This window comes from Lagopus muta, chromosome 2, assembly GCF_023343835.1.
Source record: "Lagopus muta isolate bLagMut1 chromosome 2, bLagMut1 primary, whole genome shotgun sequence".
Classification (NCBI taxonomy): Eukaryota; Metazoa; Chordata; class Aves; order Galliformes; family Phasianidae; genus Lagopus; species Lagopus muta.
Genome location: NC_064434.1, coordinates 106,800,071 through 106,817,660, shown reverse-complemented (window position 1 = coordinate 106,817,660; position 17,590 = coordinate 106,800,071). Strand labels below are relative to the sequence as shown.

The 17,590-nt window shown below is 49.6% G+C and overlaps 1 protein-coding gene across 2 annotated transcripts in view; it reads right to left on the bottom strand.

Moving 5' to 3' along the window:
- SPTBN1 (spectrin beta, non-erythrocytic 1) overlaps positions 1-16,721 on the bottom strand; it is a 122,479-nt gene extending 105,758 nt beyond the window's left edge. The window contains exon 1 of one of the 2 annotated variants that reach the window (XM_048935189.1): positions 16,600-16,721. The gene's annotated coding sequence lies outside the window, so the exon portion shown is untranslated. Of the gene's footprint in view, positions 1-16,323; positions 16,440-16,599 lie in introns of those variants that run through there. The other variant, XM_048935188.1, reaches the window with a different exon arrangement.
- Between the last annotated feature and the right edge of the window lie 869 nt (positions 16,722-17,590).

Here is a 17,590-nt window from a genome sequence, read left to right as displayed (position 1 = left end):
TGTGCTCTTTTCAGGCTCTAAAAGCATTATTTCTCCAGGGAAATCCTGAGCTTTGTTCCACAAAACCCAGGAAAGGTCATTTGTGAAGGATTTCCGAAATGCCACTGGCTCTCCAGCCAAAAAGGCAGCAGGACCAGTTCTGTTACTGCCACTGGAAGAAATTCCAACATGGTACAGAGTCACCCTATCAGTTGTTCCAAATGACATCCATTGTCATTTGACATCTTTCAAGCGGAACAATTACTCACGATCAAATGTTCTGGCTCTCCCTGCTCCCCAGCCAGCTGTGTTTTCCTGTTACAATTGTAGCTTGCATGCACTTGGAAGAAGCCCAACACTCCTCATTACAAAAAATGCAGCGTAACGGCTCATTAGTGGGGTGCAACACTGCTGTAAGGCTTCCAGAGGCCTGGTGGGTTGTGCCTGGTCCTGGGCTGCCCTTCTCACTGCACAGTCTCAATGGGATGCACTCATGCACTCCGGACTCGACAGTGGGCAAAGCCCTCCTCTCCCAGCACACACATGAAGGCTCTTTCCCTGAGCATCATGGAGAAGAGAGATGTGACGTCTCAGATTGGAGTGAGGAGAGCAGCTGTGAGAGGCACAGAACAGAAACGCGACCCATCCAGTGCGTGGCAATCAATGCTTGAAATGAAATCAGCCAAGTCCATATTCAAATCAGGTCACTCGTAATTAAAGCACCCTAATTCGGAATAATAAAAGCAGAAAATGTCTGGATTGGCTCAGGTCTCAAAAGGAACATATGAACGGAGTGTTTTGAATTGCATGATGCACTGATAAGAAGCTTTAATATAAGCCTCAGGATTACACCATTCTAGGTTTTTTATTATTATACTCTCCATTAAAAAATATGCACTGTGAAACACTGAGAGGTGAAAGCAGACCTTCGAGCATTACTTCACCCTGTTTTTCCCTAAGGATCCTGCTGTTAGTTTCCATTTGCACAGCGCCTGATATCACGGGCAGGACAGAATGAAGCTCTGAAGTGGAATTTTATACAAAACACTCTTATTCACGACAGCATCGATGTCAACGCAACGTACAGAAAGAGGCTTTCGAGCTTCAACAGCAACAGCAAAATTGCCCCCTCATTTGTGGAGCGATCTGCTTGCTTGACTCCATCTTAACACAGTGCCTCACCATGCAGTGATTCAGCCATTTTAATTCTGAACGACGACGGCTTGCTCTCCCTCCAGCATGGCATCGTGCATCAGGCTCAGCTGTCTGGAGAGCAGGAATCTCTCTGCGTAAAGCATATGCAAGCAAAGATAAAAAATAAATAAACAAAGGGGAAAAAAAACTTCCAATCAGTGCTTGGAGGAGGAGGTGAGAGGTAGACTGCAGTAAGGGAAGTGAATGCACAAAAACGTAGTGTTTTTAGATTGGAAAAGGAAGCCAAGGACAAAAAGGCAACTCAGGAAAAACTCCGTAATCTGGTATTCTTGAGAGGGTAATGATGAACGCAGACTGTACCCCTGCTGCCTTTAATAGCAGCCCCAGAGAGAAAACTCAGGCTGACAGGACACAGGAGTGAACTGGCACACAATGACCTGGGTGTGCAGAGCCTCGCAGGCAGCTGACACTAGGTTGGCAGGGTGGAATGCTGCCAACACAGCCTGCTGATGCACGAGGCACCGGCCCACCATGAGCATCTCTCCCACAGCACCACTGGACGGGACTTCTGCAGCCACACGTGAGCTCTCACTGTGCATGGAGATGGCCTGGCATGGTTTGGAGCTCCCTCTCCCCCAGCAGGAGCTGCCAGTAGAACAGCAGCCACATTTACATCCTCTGTGATCCATAAGGACTTGTGTCACTGCACCGTTTTGCTCTTGGAAAGAAAGACGTCAGAAGAAAAGGTTACCTGCAAAACTCAGGGTTTATTTCTGTCATACTGCAATACTTGCACTTCTGTGGCATTTAGAAGGGACAGCTCACACAAACTGCTAAAAGGAAACAGAAACAAAACAGCTAATCCATTCAAATGCTCATTTCCTACATTCCAGCAACCAAGGTCAAGTTCTGGATGAACAGAACAGAACCTCCTCAGGTTAGCAGCAGATCAGAAACAAGCCCCAGGCGACAGACAAACCTACACTCTACATTCAGTGCTCAGTGCCCCATAGAGCTGGCACTCCTCCATTCAGCTACTCCACATTAACATCGTCCTCAGCAACTGCTGGAAAGGTGCTGGAGCTGCACAAGCAGCCTGGTTAACCATGACCACAAGAGGTTTGTACCAACTACCACATTCCTGTTTACCAAACGCACCTTACAAAACTAACAAGAAAAACGTGTTTGTTATCTAAGTTACAAACATCAAGGGGAAAATACTCATCGACTAGGGATTGTAATGCAATCTCTCCAGAACAGGCTGTAGAAGAAAAGACCCAAACAAGCCATCTCTGACACACATAGATTAGACAGATGGTGCAGTCCAGCATCAAGGAGATTTGTGCTTGCTTGACTTTGCCGTGGCTGAACTACCCATGAACTGCAGACACAAGAGAGCTGTGCTGGGTATTTACAAAGATTTCACGTGCATTCAAACTGCATACCATTCAAAAGTTTCATATGTTCTATGCAAAATAATAAGTAAACAGAACTCAAAATCACTCTCACATTTCTGGGCACTTTCAAACCCTGAGTTAGCACTGTAAGTGGATACAAATGGCAGCAACAGTGAGCACGGATGGTGATTTAAAACAGGCTGTTTTTCCTGAAGCTCATTACCCCTTAGAATAAGCATTTCTGGCACTGACCATGAACATTATGGACCACATTCACCATCAGTACACACTGAGCTGCTGCACCCAGAACGTGGGGATGGAGAGCAGTAACCACACAGCTGCTGCACATAGAGCACCAAAGCTGAACAGCCATTAAATCAGCCGTTTCATCTGAGGGGTTAAAAATCATTCTCATCATCATTCATCAACACAAGTAGCAGAAAATATCAAAGCAACGCTTTTATCCCCCCAAGCAACAGTTCCTGTAATTCTCCATGTGCCTCATTAGAAGGGAAGCAGACAGTACAGAGGCTCAAAAGCAGAGCAGCTCTCTCACCTGCAGCATAACACTGGAAGCTTCATTTTCACAGGCGTTAGATACCAACAGCTCCTATCAGAATGAATTGTGCCTGTGATGCTCGGAGCCCAAGGCACAGCTGTCAGCTCTTCCCTTTCATCAACGCAAGTGGGGCCACTCACAGCAGCTGTGTCCCTACACAGGGTTGGCAGAGCCCCCACCCCACCAAGGCTCTTTGAAGGCTCACCAGCTCAGAGCAGACAGAATGGGGCTCAGGCAAGACCCACACGTATTTTAACTGAGACAAAATGACCCCCATCCATACTTTGCTTTTAAATATCCACGCACAGATTAGCAGAAAATTCTGCATCAGCAAGAGCTAGGGATGTTTTGGAAGCTCTGTAGGAACTACAGCCTTATCGCTGGGCAGATTTTTTTTCACAAAGACAGCACAGCTCTCCATCCTTCCTCCCACTACAATCTGCTATTAATTTCATAAAAATGGTTCATAAGCAAGTTGAAGACAGTTTAACCCTGCCGAGAGCACCCATAAGCCTAAGCAACTGGGTTTCTTCCCTTCAGAAGAAAGTAGCAGCACCTTTATTTACATATTTTTCAATTTTGCTCACTTTTACAAAGCTGGTCATCATCTTGAGCTATTCAAAACAGTTAACTTTGTTGCAGTGCTAGATTATGAGTTACTCAGTGTAAAGCTTCCAGAGATATTCAAGACCTGCCTGGGCACTTTCCTGTGCAACCTGCTGTAGGGAACCTGCTTTAGTATGGGGTCGAGCTCAAGGATCCCCCACAAATCCCTTCCAACCCCCGTGTTTCTCCCAACTCACCTATTCTAAGCAGAAGAACAGCTCTGAAGGCAGAACCAGCCATGCAGGGCTCAGCATGGCATGCAGAAGCCCAGGTGGAGGCTTGGCTCAGACACAGCAGGATCATGAGCACAGCAAACCTGCCCATAAGCCTTTGCAGAGCAAGCCTGAGGTTTATGGGGGGACCTTCAGTCACAGAGCACATACACTGCCCATCAGTTATTTACACTGCTCTTTTCCTTATAATTGAATCAGTGCTCAGGAGACAAGAAACAGGAGCTGGTTCTAAAATAAGCCTCCCAAGATCTGATTCATGTTGCTAAGTAGTTAATGTTTGTCAGTGAGAAGCAGACACGAAAGCTAAGGTCCCTTATGCCGTCTCAGATTCTTCCACATTTCTATAAATCATTTAAAATGTTCAGGACACTGCAGCAGCAGCAGCCTGGGCACACACTGACCACTGCTTGTAGAGAACTGCCTCCACACGTTTTTCCTTAGAAACAAAAGTGTACTTGAATGATAGTGAATCAGAGGAACGAAACCAAGCAGAGAACGTGATGCTGGTAGCACAGCAGGCACTAAGATCCATCACCAACAGACCTGCAAAATTTCAGCAAATACTGATGCACAACCTACAAGTACGCAGCATCTACTATGCAGGGTTGCCTTGGACAGTACTTCTGCTTAGCATAAATACAGGCAGAAGTATTAAATCCCTCAGATCTGATACAAATCTGATTCAAATAGACAGGCTTCATCAACGTTGGCTCCACTTACATCAACAGGTGACCTAGGCAAGTTTAAGAAAGTGGTGAAAATGGCTGAAATTGATTTTGTATAACTCCATTTCACATTAACTAACATACAACACCAGTGGGGAAGAAGACCTAAACACCCACCTTTCATCCATGCATTCCTATGGCACGTAGGTTGGTGATGCAGCGCTCGCTGCACGCATTTGAACTTGCCAAGCCCTTGATCTTCCTACCAAGCACAAGCATTCAGATTGCACCCACCCTTGCCAGTGGCCTCCCAAAACGCAATTAGTGGTTTGCTGCAATATTCTGCCATAACACACAGGGCTGAGACTGCAGAGAAGAGAGGCAGGTCCTGCATGGCCAGCACTGTATGGCTGCCTGCTGCCTGCCTTGGCACAATGAAGGTCTGTGAATGAATTGTTATTGCTGTTATTATTTTAAATCACCTTTTTCTCTTGCATCTCTTCTGGTCCGTTTCCCCCAGCCTCGTTTCATTTTAGATACTCTTCACTGTCTTTTCATCCATTTTCTGCTTCTTTCCTTCTCCCACTCATCTTTGCTGCCTGTTCAGCAATTGCAGCAGATGAGACTTGAAGAAATGGGGGTTTGACTCCAGCACAGCTCCAGCCTTGGGAGCGAACATTTGGCACCCTGAGTACGTAGCTTCCTGGTAAGGATAATTCAAGAACGTTTCTATTCACAGCTACTTCAAGTGTTGTAGAGAAGGGTTAATATTTAAGTACTGGAATTGGAATAGCAATCATGGAAGGAATTGCCTATTTTAAGCAATGCACTGACTTCAGGATGACCTGAAGTCGTGGGACTGCAATACAGTGGGAGGCAATCACAGAGAAGACCATGACACAGTCAGTTTTGCACAGCCAGCCTGCAGCCTTCCTCTTCAGCCAGTAACTCAGGTAGAAGTTGTACATCCCACCCCATTCCCCCACCAAAGTCACAGCTTTAAACGACACGCTGCCAAACACAATGCTAATACTAATTATGCTATTGAGCATTCAAACCACTGCCTCTCTATCTCCTGGAACTCCCATTAAGGATGCTCTGTGTGGCTCTCAGACCATCAGCATCTGAACCCTGTGTTCAGGCCATAGAATGAGATGTCTCAGTACAACAGCTCAAGGAGAATTTTTCATTGCCAAAGAGACCCAGGCCCACGAGCAACAAGTGCCAGTCACCCACAACAGAGACAACATTGAACCAATTGAAGATAGAAAAGACCTTTAGAATCAGACCTGAAACATCACCTCCTTTAGCATGTCACTTCTGGAAACTGGCTCATCAGTCCTTCCATGAGCACAAACTCCAGCAGAACGATTGAGTGTGCTGCATCTGATACAATATCAGCACTGCAGCACCAGGAACAGACTGCTAATGCTATTACTGCAGTATGTTAGCATGAAAAAGGATGTAACAAGTCTGGATGCTAGGTTTCCACCTGAAAGCAGAGCGTTTTGCAGCTGTGAAGATAAACAGTAGATTTTGTCAGGTCAGAATCCTGCCAAGAGGGGGTTCAGATACTTTGTTCTGCTGTGACCCCACATTTACGTGGCCAAAATATCAGAATAAGTGACTGGGACTCCATCTGAAGCACTGGAGCCTCCCCACCCCACGTGTGTTTCAACACACACCCAGCGCTTCCAAAGGCATTTCTGGGCTGCAGTGCCCTTCAGCTTGAATGCAGAAAATGACTTCAGTGCTCCGAAAAATACCAGCATTTTCCAGGCTGCAGTCAATGAATGTCAAAAACAGGATGGAAAGATTTTCCAAAGGAACAAGAATTATTGTTCCTAATAACAAAAATGGGAAGCTTTTTGTAATTTTATCAACATAATCGAGGGAGGAAACAACATGCAAAACACTCCCATCTACTATTACACACTAAGGTCAATCCAGAGAAAAAAGAGTGCTATTATTTCACTACAGTTGAGTATTTTTCCACTACATAGGTGACTCAAAGTACTTTCTGCTTTGAGAAAAAAAGATTGCAATTTAGAATACCGGATCAAAACAAAGAAGTTTTGCACGAGTAATTATTTAGGAACACTCACTAGGACTGTGCTTCCTATTAAAAAAGAAAAATAATCCGACCCAACAGTAACAAAACCCAGAGCTTTTTGCAGCACTGGTGCACAAAGAGCTGAAAAGAGCCCAGGTTCAGCCCACAGCAATGCCCCAGTAACAGCTCATTGCTGAGAGCACTGCCCACCCAAATTAGGAAGGCAGGGACCTCCTGGGACACCACACAGCACAAACACAGCCGTGTTAAACGTGCAGGTCTACCTCTGGCATGGCCAAGAGCTCTGTGATCGTGGTCTCACACAGGGAGGGAGTGTGCCTTGCACCACGCTCCTTGCCAGGCCCCGAGCTCCTCTGCCAAGCCATGTGCACAGATATGAGCCTCACACGGACATGTCAAGAACTGCAATTTGGAGTCACAGAATGGAAGGCACCTTAAAGATCACCCAGCTCCAACCCCTGCCATGGGCTGGCTGCCTCCCACCAGCTCAGGCTGCCCCAGGGCCCATCCAAGCTGGCCTTGGGCACCTCCAGGGATGGGGCACCACAGCTCTGGGCAGCACTGCCAGGGCCTCACCACATTTAGAACCAACACACACATTCCCTCAAGAGCTCTCAAATTCATACTGCTAGTACTTCTGACCAGAATGTAAGCCACTGTGAAGCACAAAGGAAATTCAAAATATGGTTTGTTATTACAGTAATAGTTGCATAATGGCTGTTTATACAAATTATGAGCATAATCACAGTTTCAGGACAGTTAGCTCAAGGTGAATCGCCCATCTATCTAATCCTTTAATAACATGCTTGGAATGCAATTTGGAAATTCCCCTCTGATAAAACAGTCATGCCGCCTGCATAGTGACCATTTTTCAACACTCGTTTACCATCAAGCATTTCTGTCTTTTATAAAGGGCAACGTTTTGATCAATACACAGAATAGAGCATTAAAAATACAACATTATTTCTGTTCTCGTTTTACATATTTGTGCGTCCTCCCAGCTCTCTTTGGAGCAAAAAGTGATAGCCAAGCTATTAAATAGCAGAAAAGAGATGTGCTTATATCAAATATGCATAAAACCTTAAAGGTAGGACTGCTACAGGAACTGATTTAATAGTCTCAAGACCTAATTTCAAGCCCAAAACTCTTCCATGGCTCTTCAGCAGCTGATGACAAGCAGAAGTTAAAAATGAAAGCAGCTGTTCTTCAGTGAAAAGCACGCTGCAACAACACGGACACGCTGCCCTGCAAACTGCCCCTAAGGTGACACATAGGTCCTGTGCCCTCTGCCAGGAATGCGAGGAACCTTGTGACTCTCTGAACCCCCCCGAGCTCGCTGAGCCAACGCGGTTCCAAGCGACCGGCATTGTTTCCTGCTGGTGGGCAACAGCTGTAGAAACATCTCTAAAATGGCTGGCATGGCCCCGCCAGCCCCGGCTCCACCTATCACTGGTATGCCCATGTGGCCCTCACCTGCCAAGCAGATCGTTAGGACTTCATGGCATCCCTTCCATTCGTGTAGAAGACGACCCCAGTTAAGGCAACAGAACTTCTTCTTTGCCTCAGCCTATTCCAAAGAGCACCTCAACAAGCATCTCTAGATCCTTTTTGCATCTCTGGCAATCTTTACATTTGTAATACGGTTCAGAAGTGGAAATGAGCAACATCTCACCTCAGACGTGTTCCTCTGCATATTTTTTATATAAAGATGATGTAAAACCTTGATCTACAGACCACGACAGTGTCAATCAGCACAGCTTCATGTACTTGGATGGAGCTCTGCAAGTTGGCACAGCGGAGGATTCAGATCTCTTCACCTTTGAGCATCTCAGAGAAAGAAAATCTGGTAGCATTACAAAAAGAATATAAGGGTCCTTCTGTCATTGCCACACAAAATGAAGAACGTGGTTGTGAATTCATTAGCGATCTGGCTGATAGTCAGTACTGCACAACAGTTATTTCACCACTTGCCTGGGTCATATATATTTAAATCTTCGTCAGAAACATTTAATCCACCTTGAAGTCATTATATTCTTGTTTGTCTCGCTTATGATGGGAACAGATCTCTAAAGATAACTTGCATCTTTCAGGTCCCCATGGCAGATTAAAGCATTACTACACATTTTTCACATCTCTTACTTAAATCATGCGATCTCTGTAACTTTTTACGCTTGCAAATACATGGAAATAACACAAGAAGTCATACAAGACTGAAAAACATGAATCTCAGTGACGTGCCAAATGGACTGTATTTTATTATTATTATTTAACTTTATTTGCCTTTTTTACTTGTGTTTTATGCAAGCACACCTTCCTTGGAGCCACATCCTGACCAGCAACAAAGCTACTTGACACACTCCAGCAATGCAAAGCTGCAAAGCTGGCTTAGCAGGCCAGCTGGGGTCAGGGAATCCCCCCGTGGTGTATCTGCTATGCCACGTCCTCTCTACAGACCAATCCTGGAGAACAACCATCGCACCCTGCTTCATCCAGGGCCTGCAGGGCAGCCCTCCTTCCCCAGGCAGCAGTGCACTCAGGGCTAAGGGAGCCTTCCCCCAGCACCGAAGCTCAGGGGGGAGCACATAGACCTGCTTCCTCTGAGCATGGGCCACATAGACCTAATAGTTGGGGCCAGGGATTTCAGCTGTGGTCCAGACGTGATGGCAGAATCGCATCTCGCAGTCTTTGAGAGCTGAACAGATGCCAGGCTCCTAGCGCAGATCAGAAGCTGGCAGGTATTTTTCCACAAATGAGGTAATCCACTGGCCTTTTTAAAAGCACAATGCACATCATAGGCTTGAAATCCACACATGCTGAAAGGTCACGGCTTGAGGTAGTCCGAACTTTTTGTTCTGGACCTCATTACTCCACAACATTTCTGCTTTTCTCTTACCAAGCTCCTTGTCAAGTCTCTGCAGCCACAGCAGCAAGCACCCAGAGAACAGCTATTTCAGGCCCTCCTTTTCTACAGCAGGTGCCCAGCAGTGCTGAGCACAGCCACCAGCTGACTCAGGACGTTACAGCCCTGCTGCAAACCTTAGGCCCCTGCGCTTCCCTGTGCCATCCCATCTAGAAGCTAACCCACTCATCTCCTCCCCATAAGAAACTAATTCAGGCACCACAGGTTTTAAGTTTAAATGGCTTACGCCAATGGCTAAAGCCACATGATCAGATTCTTAAGTTGACAAAAGACTGAAAGTCAAACGTGCTTATTTTTACCCTTAAACAAAACCACGTGCAGCCTGCAGTGGTAAACCACTGCATGTTTTAATATCCAAATTCCAATTGCTTGCATCCATCACCATGCTCCAAAATCCCACACCCACCAAGCAGCCGAGGCGTGTCTGAGGCTCTGAGCTCATCTCACCGCCGTGACAAGATGAATGGGAGGATGCTGCTCCTAACCTACACAAGGACAAAAACCCACCTCATTTCCCAGTCAGAACAGCGAATAGCGCATGAACAGCTTCCCCAAGCTGAGCTGCAGGGCTTGTGCTACATTTCTGTAGCTTTTTTTCTTCCAGCTTTTTCTTCTTTTTTTTTTTCTTCTAGCTTTTTTCTTCTTACCTGCATTCCTGCCCTGCCCTTGGTTAAAGGCTTGAGAGGGACCACAACGTTCTTGAGATGCAAACAGAATACATAACCAAAAGGATCCTCCTGAACCCTCAGTCTGTAATCAATTTTTAGGAAAGCATTTGTGCTAAAATGAGGTAAGTGATAACTTTCCACATCTCCTGTTATCCACAGTACTATTTTAGGGAGAGTGTGACAGCATCCGTGCTTGTCGCATAGCCCTGCTTCCAATCTCTGGCAGATGCCCAGCACATTCCGGTGCGTAATGCACAGCGCTCGTTGCGGCACAGTCCTACTAATCTCTCAGACACATTGACTAAGACTTTCCCACATAAACTGGCCCACCCTTTACTAGGGAGAGGTCGCTCAGTACAATCAGCCTTCAGATGAGAAAAACAATCAGAAAAATCTTCTCTGATGCCAGAAACATGGAAGAGTAAAACGCAAGAGGCGCCAGCCTTTGCTCTATCAGAACTCACAAAGACGAGATCTTTGCTACAAACCACCACAGCTCCACCAACATCAACCAGAGGTTTCTTTCACATTTAGGATCTGGCCTCCTAACAGCATTTCAAATTGCAATAAAAACGCAGTACTCTAAATGTAGCATTAAAAAAATTCCCATATCGGAGTGCCCGCTGACTGCCATAGGCAGATCCAGGCTCAAAGAAGCACACCAAAAGACCGCTCATTTGGTAGCAAGAGGCAAAACGTGCTTTCTCCAGACTAAGATAATCAGCTTCATGCTGCATTCCAGCAGTGCTACAAATGGATTTGCTGGTAGCATACCGGAGCCATGAGCTGCCCATCAGCACAAAGCATTCCATCCACAGAGACTGGCTGGAAATCACCCTGAAACCCTCAGCTATATCACCAAGAGAGCAGTCAGTGAGAGCCCTTGGGAAGGAAATCTCATGGTTAGTTTACCTACAGACAAAAGCCAATGCTTTCCAACTCAGATGCCCAAATGAAAACCTGGAGGTGTTACAATAAACTCAACTACATCAAGTCAACATAAATCCAGCAGGCAGCACCCTTTCCCCTTTGAAGGCAAAAAGAAGAGGAGCCACTTGCTTTAATTAGCAGGAGCGTTTGTGGCATCTGGGCGCTAAATGAGATCCACAGAATGAGCAGAAAAAATAAGCATTTGGTCACATTGCACAGAACAGTACGATTTGCTCTGCATTGCTTACTGCAGTAACCACAAATTATCACCACTGCAAACCGGGCTGCAGAGCTGCCCAGCCAGCACAAGCAGTGCCCTCCGAAACAAAACACCCAGACAGCTTTTCGCTCTTCTCAGCACAAGGCCCTCTTTCATCATGCCAAAGTAGGAACCAAAAGCAGACACTCTGTGCCACTCCATAATAAATCAACCAACAGCAAGATAGAATTAATTCCAGATAGCGTAACTCACAGGAACCGAATATCCAAGCAGATCTGAATGACTGCTGGGCAGTTGAGAGTCTCACAACACCCTGCAGAAGACCTTGAGGGCGTATGTAGGGCTGTAATGCTGCTGGGAGCCAAGACCTGCAGGGGAGATGAGGGCCCTCCCAGAGATGCCTATTGGCTTGGCCCAGGAGAGGCTGCTGCTGGAGCTCAGGTTCAACAGTCAGTGTAACCTTATAGCAGAGCACACCCAGCTGGCTGCCCGGCCCCCAGCAAGGAGAAACCAGCTTAAAAAAAAAAAAAAAAAAAAAGAATTTGAGTGTCTGTAATCCAAAGGGATGAAGGCTGGGAGGGACCACAACCACTCACGAACACTGCACTCCTCAAGTTGGCTACTTCACATTTAACATCAGTGCTATCCGGTCATGAAGCAGTACAAAAAAGGGTTAGGTTGGATATTAGGAGGATGTTTTTCCCCCAGAGGGTGGTGAGGCACTGGAACAGGTTGCCCAAGGAAGCTGTGGATGCCCCATCCCTGCAGGCATCCAAGGCCAGGCTGGATGTGGCTCTGGGCAGCCTGGGCTGCTGGTTGGTGACCTGCACACAGCAGGGGGTTGGAACTGGATGAGCACTGTGCTCCTTTGCAACCCAAGCCATTCTGTGATTCTGTGAAAAAAACATGCTTTGTTTGCTCTAGGCTGCATCTCCTCACCCCAGTCACACCTCCCAGCAGTTAATGGCAGCCAAATGGGCTCTTTTTAACTATGCACACAACCACCCATCTCTGACAGATCGCACGCAGCCTGCCACAGCCCCATTGGCACAGGGGACCAGTGCTGCCCATCCTTCACTAAAGCTGTGCCAGGGATCGCTCCTCTCTCTCACAACAATAGTGATTTGGAAATAACAAAATGATAGAGCCTGGTGGCTATTCCAATAATAAAACTACAATAAAACTAAGCTGAGATGTCAGACAATTCCTTGTCTGTGTTCCACAGACAACAGGTCAAGTGCCCAGCAGGTGCAGCTTCATGATGCAGCCTCTTATTCCCAAAAAACAACAGTACACGATCTGCACTCCAGCAAACAGAAAAGCTACTTAATTTGGAACATTTACCTGTGAACAGATTCACAGCAGTGTATTTTTAGATGCCTGTGTATTAATGGCACACCTCTCCCGTTCCAATGGCACGAGTGGTATGGCCAGCTCGACTATTCGCAGCACGAACATGTGTGTGTTAGCATCTGTTGGCACGAGGCTTTCATGCCTCTTTTGTTCACTCCTTGCTCTCCCCTTCACGGAGGATAAATCAAACCAACACACTGCCTCATCTTGTAGCCCCAGTGCTCGGTGCCTTCAGGAGATGGTGAAATGAAGATGAGCACACAGCAGCACCATGCATTTCTCTGGCAGTAGTGGAAATAGTTGCATTTGTGCAATGAGAAGAGAAAGAGGGAACATCCACAGGAGTTCACACTTAGCACCAAAAAATTTGTTCAGAGGAGGCACAAAAAATATTAATGGTGCAGAGAAAGAAGAGCTCAAGACACTCCTCAACCTTAACGTGTCCTTGGCCATACAAAGACATTCCCATCCCTGAGAACAATTACAGAAACACAGATGCATTAATGTTGGAAAAGACCACTAGGATCACCTAGATCAGATGGCTGTATACCTTCTCCTATATAGTGAATAAGTAGAAAAGAAGTGAATGGCTGTTTGTGAGGGTAGACAGTGATAGGACAAGGGGAATGGTCTTAAACTGAGACGGGGAGGTTTAGGTTGGATATTAGGAGGAAGTTTTTCCCCCAGAGGGTGGTGAGGCACTGGAACAGGTTGCCCAAGGAGGCTGTGGGTGCCCCATCCCTGCAGGCATTCAAGGCCAGGCTGGATGTGGCTCTGGGCAGCCTGGGCTGCTGGTTGGCGATCTGCACACAGCAGGGGGTTGGAACTGGATGAGCACTGTGCTCCTTTGCAACCCAGGCCATTCTGTGATTCTGTGAATAGTAGAAATAATGGCTTCAGCTGCAAGAGCATCCTCCCTTGCCATCTTTACCAGCTATAAGATTGGTCTGAACTCAACCACCAAGCAACAACACATAGGAAAGTTTTCCCCATGGAAAGTCACGCTTTTTAATGAGAAATGGACAGTACCAATTGGATGTGGAATGAGCCAATAGATGAAAAAGAAATAACACTGGACAAATCAGGGGGGAAAAAGAGGACTGCTCAAATAGATAGAATTAATTGCATCACTCCATTAAATAAGACGAGACCTACTAAGATGAGCATAAAAACCAAAACCCTTACATGCAGAATCTCCATAACCTTCTTTTCACTGGAGGAAGGCAAAGCCTTGAAGGTCCAACTTTGGCTGCGGCAGCACTGTACCCTTGTTCATCAGAAAAACGATTAGCTACAGGTCATTTTAGAAGTAATAATCAAGATCTGGCAATGGAAACCGCATGTGGAAAAGCACAGCGCTGGGGAACAGCAGTCCTCAATGCGGACTCCTTGCAGAACAGCCTCTGCAGCTCGGTGCCATTTGACAGCGCACACATTTCACTCCAGCGCTTGCCTTGCCATGCAAGAGCTCCTTGGTGATAACCACCAGACACAAGGTGATTTCTAAGTTGTAAACACAGCAGAAAGCCAGAGAAGACAAGCAGATTTTCATACTGAAGAACTGCAGGCTAGAGTCCCTCCAGTTTGACTCGGGCACACTGCCACGAGCTCACGCAGAGGGAAGGGCTGACTGCAATGGCACGGTCTGCAGCTCCATCGGTGGAGAGCGAACACACCAGCCTGTGCTTCAGAGCAGCCCCACACAGCCCTGTGCAGCGTGGATCACTGAGAGGCAGCCTGCTCTCAGGCCAAGTGTCCATGCACGGTGTGCATCACACAGCATGGAAAACAACCTGCAGCGCTCTGCTTCCCAACCCCTCATTTAACTGCAAGCCAAAACAGCCCCCAGTGCTGCCAACGGCTCCTCGCCCTGCTGAGCCCATCCACCTCCCACAGCCCGAGCACGGCTGACTGCAGTGGTTTTCCCAGAACCACGGAACAGCGAGCAGGAGAGAGGGAGGCCTGCAGCCAGGCAGCAGTCTGGGCTGCATTTTGGAGCTGACTCATGGGGAAGGGCAGCAGCGATCAGCTATTGGGCTGGATTTCCACTTGTGCCCAGATTGGATGACTAAGGAATTTAGGCACCTATAGCGATCAGCAGTCTGCATACCCTTTGCAGTGAGCCCTCAGCATCTGCGTAAACAGACCTCAGCCGCGTTCCACAAAATACTCCCCAAATATGTCCTCCTCACAAATGGAATACAAGCTGTAATCCAACTGCAAATATTAAATCCTGCAACTGACCCACGTTAAAAATAAATCTCTCCAATAAAGGAGGTTTAACTGATGAAAATTCCTATGCGTTGAAAGGAAAACAGAGCATCTTTCACACAGCAGATCGGTATGCCGGCTGAAAGCAGCCCGGAGCAGCACCGGGGTCTCAATCTACGCAGCATCAGCGCTTTGCCCCCTCCGTTCCACCTCTGTGTGCAGGCGGTGCTCAGCAGCTCACGGCCACCCCGCAGCCGCAGGATTCACGCCACAATGGGGATGAAACGGCATTCGTAATGCTTTTTTTTTTTTTTTTTGGCCATCGAAACAGCTGCAAGCTCCTATTTCATCCCCAAACGCCGCGTCCTGCTTTGCCGAGCAAGCGTCCTTTACCGCACTTAACCTGCATTACAGGAAAACGCCAAGCGATCTCCTCTCCTCCGAGCCGACCTCCTTTTCAGCTCCGAGCTGACGCTCCGGGATGCGATAACGAAACGCGCCCCCCCCCCCGCTCCGCGCCGGCTCTGCCTCGTTACGCAGCCGCGAGCCCCCACCTTCACCCCTCTCCCCATCCCCCCCACCAGCCTCCGGGCACCCTCCAGCCGAGGCTCCGCAATGGCCCGCGCAGCTTACAACGCGATGCCGGCATCGCCCCGGCTCGAATCTTTGTTCCGCGGCCGTCATTGAGGACAATGCACACCCGGGGCCGAACCGGCGACGGGATTTGTTTTATTCCCGACACCGGCGAACAGAGCTCCCGACTCATTTCCGAACGCTGCACAGCCGGATAAAGGACGGTCGTTCCGCCTCGGGCTCGTCTCGCTTCAAACACTGAACGCGGAGGCTTTCTACCTAAGGACGGCGCCGAGCGAGCGCGACCCTACGGCGCCCGGCGCAGCCTGCCATGTTTCCCCCCGCAGCCGTCCTCCCTCCGCCGCAGCGCCGGGCCGTCTCGCACACGACGATGCGAGGCCGCCCGGCCCGGTATTCGCAGGTACGGCCCGATGCCCGCAGGTACGGCCCGGCAGCACAAAGCCCGCAGCGCCCGCCCGGCCCCGCCCGCGCCCCGCGCCCCGCCCGTGCCGCAGCGCCTTCCCGGGCGCGAACCGCACCGCGGCTCGGGACGGACCAAAATAAGACGCGCGGCGGCGGCGGTCCTTCGGCGGGGCGGCGGCCCCGGGGCGAGGCGAGGCCGCGGCGGGGCGGGGCGGCTCCGCGCTGACAGCTGCCGGGCGCGGGGCCCGGGCCGCTCGTCTCTGCGGCGGGGAGGAGAGAGAGGCTGCGGCGGAGCCGCCAGAGGACCGCCGCGGCGGAGGGACGTCCGCGCCGACGCGCGAGCCCGGCCGGCCCTACCTCTGTGCTGCCCGCGCGGCGGCTCTCCCTGCTCGGCTGCGGCGCGGAGTGACCGGCGGAGCCCGCAGCCCCCGCGCTGCGCTGCGCTGCGCTCCGCCCGCACGGCCGCGGCGGCGGCGAGGGGCGAGGGGCGGGGCCGAAGGGCGGGGCCGAGGGGCGGTCGGGCGGTGGGGCGGCGCCGAGGCGCGGTCCCGGCCCTGCGGAGGCGCCGAGCGGCAGCGCTGCGGAGCCGGCAGGTGGCCCCGACGCGGCCCCGGCCCTCGCCGTTCTCCTTACGGTTATCTGGAGGCTCCCTCGCCCCGGGCTTCACGCTCCTCCTCCTCCCCCTCGCCGCTCTGTCCTATCGCGGAGACGATGTTGGCTCTCCCCTGGCATCCGCTTCCTCCGGCGCCGCGCTCCCCCTGCTCTGTCATTCCCCGTGGGAAGCCTGGCCCGGCTCTCGCTTCCTCCGCTGCGGATCCATCCCCTGCGTCGGCCCCGCCGCCTTCCCACGCAAACAGCCGCGCCCGGTCCCTGGATCTCCAGTCCTGTGCCGCGCTTCCCCTCTGCCCTTCTCCGTGCGGCCTCGGCCCACCCCCGTCCCCCGCCGCCCTTTCCTCCTTCCCTCTTTCCTCCCGGCTCCCTCAGTGCTGCCTGCAGCCCCCCGTCCCCGAGCCCACCCTCGGCTTTCCCTTATCTGGCTCCGACGCTCAGCCAAGGTTTGTGACATCCACTTCCTGGCCTGGTCTCTGGAATACTGCTTCGTTTCCATCATGACAGCGTTATCAGCCCTGCTCTTTGGGATGTTTTTCTCTCCCTCCGTTTCCAGGGCTGCCTTCCCCCGGTCCCCTCCTTGCACCCGGTTCCCCAGCCAGTCAGTAACTGTCATCATTCCCTCTGTACTCACTGCAAGGCGAACTCAGCCCATAAAACTAAAACACGTAACACATGTATTCAGAAAGAGCCTGTCCATTTGGGATCTACCTCTCCATTTGGGAGTTATCTTACCCCAGTGAAAATCTTTGCCTGTCTTTCCAGCCAGCCATTCCTTCAAAGCATACAAAAGGGAGAGCCTCTAACCTACTATCAAGCAGGCCTGCCACGTTTGTCATGCAGCTCGCTGCCTTGAACACCCTGCTCAGCTGGGCTTTCCCCCTTTATTTGCCCCTCATGTGATGCTCTCATGCAGACTCCCACCATCTCATTTTGGTCCTACCATTAGCTTGCCAACCGTACGTAACCTCACACCTTCTCATGTTCTTAAGTCCTTTCAAGTTGGGAAAAAATC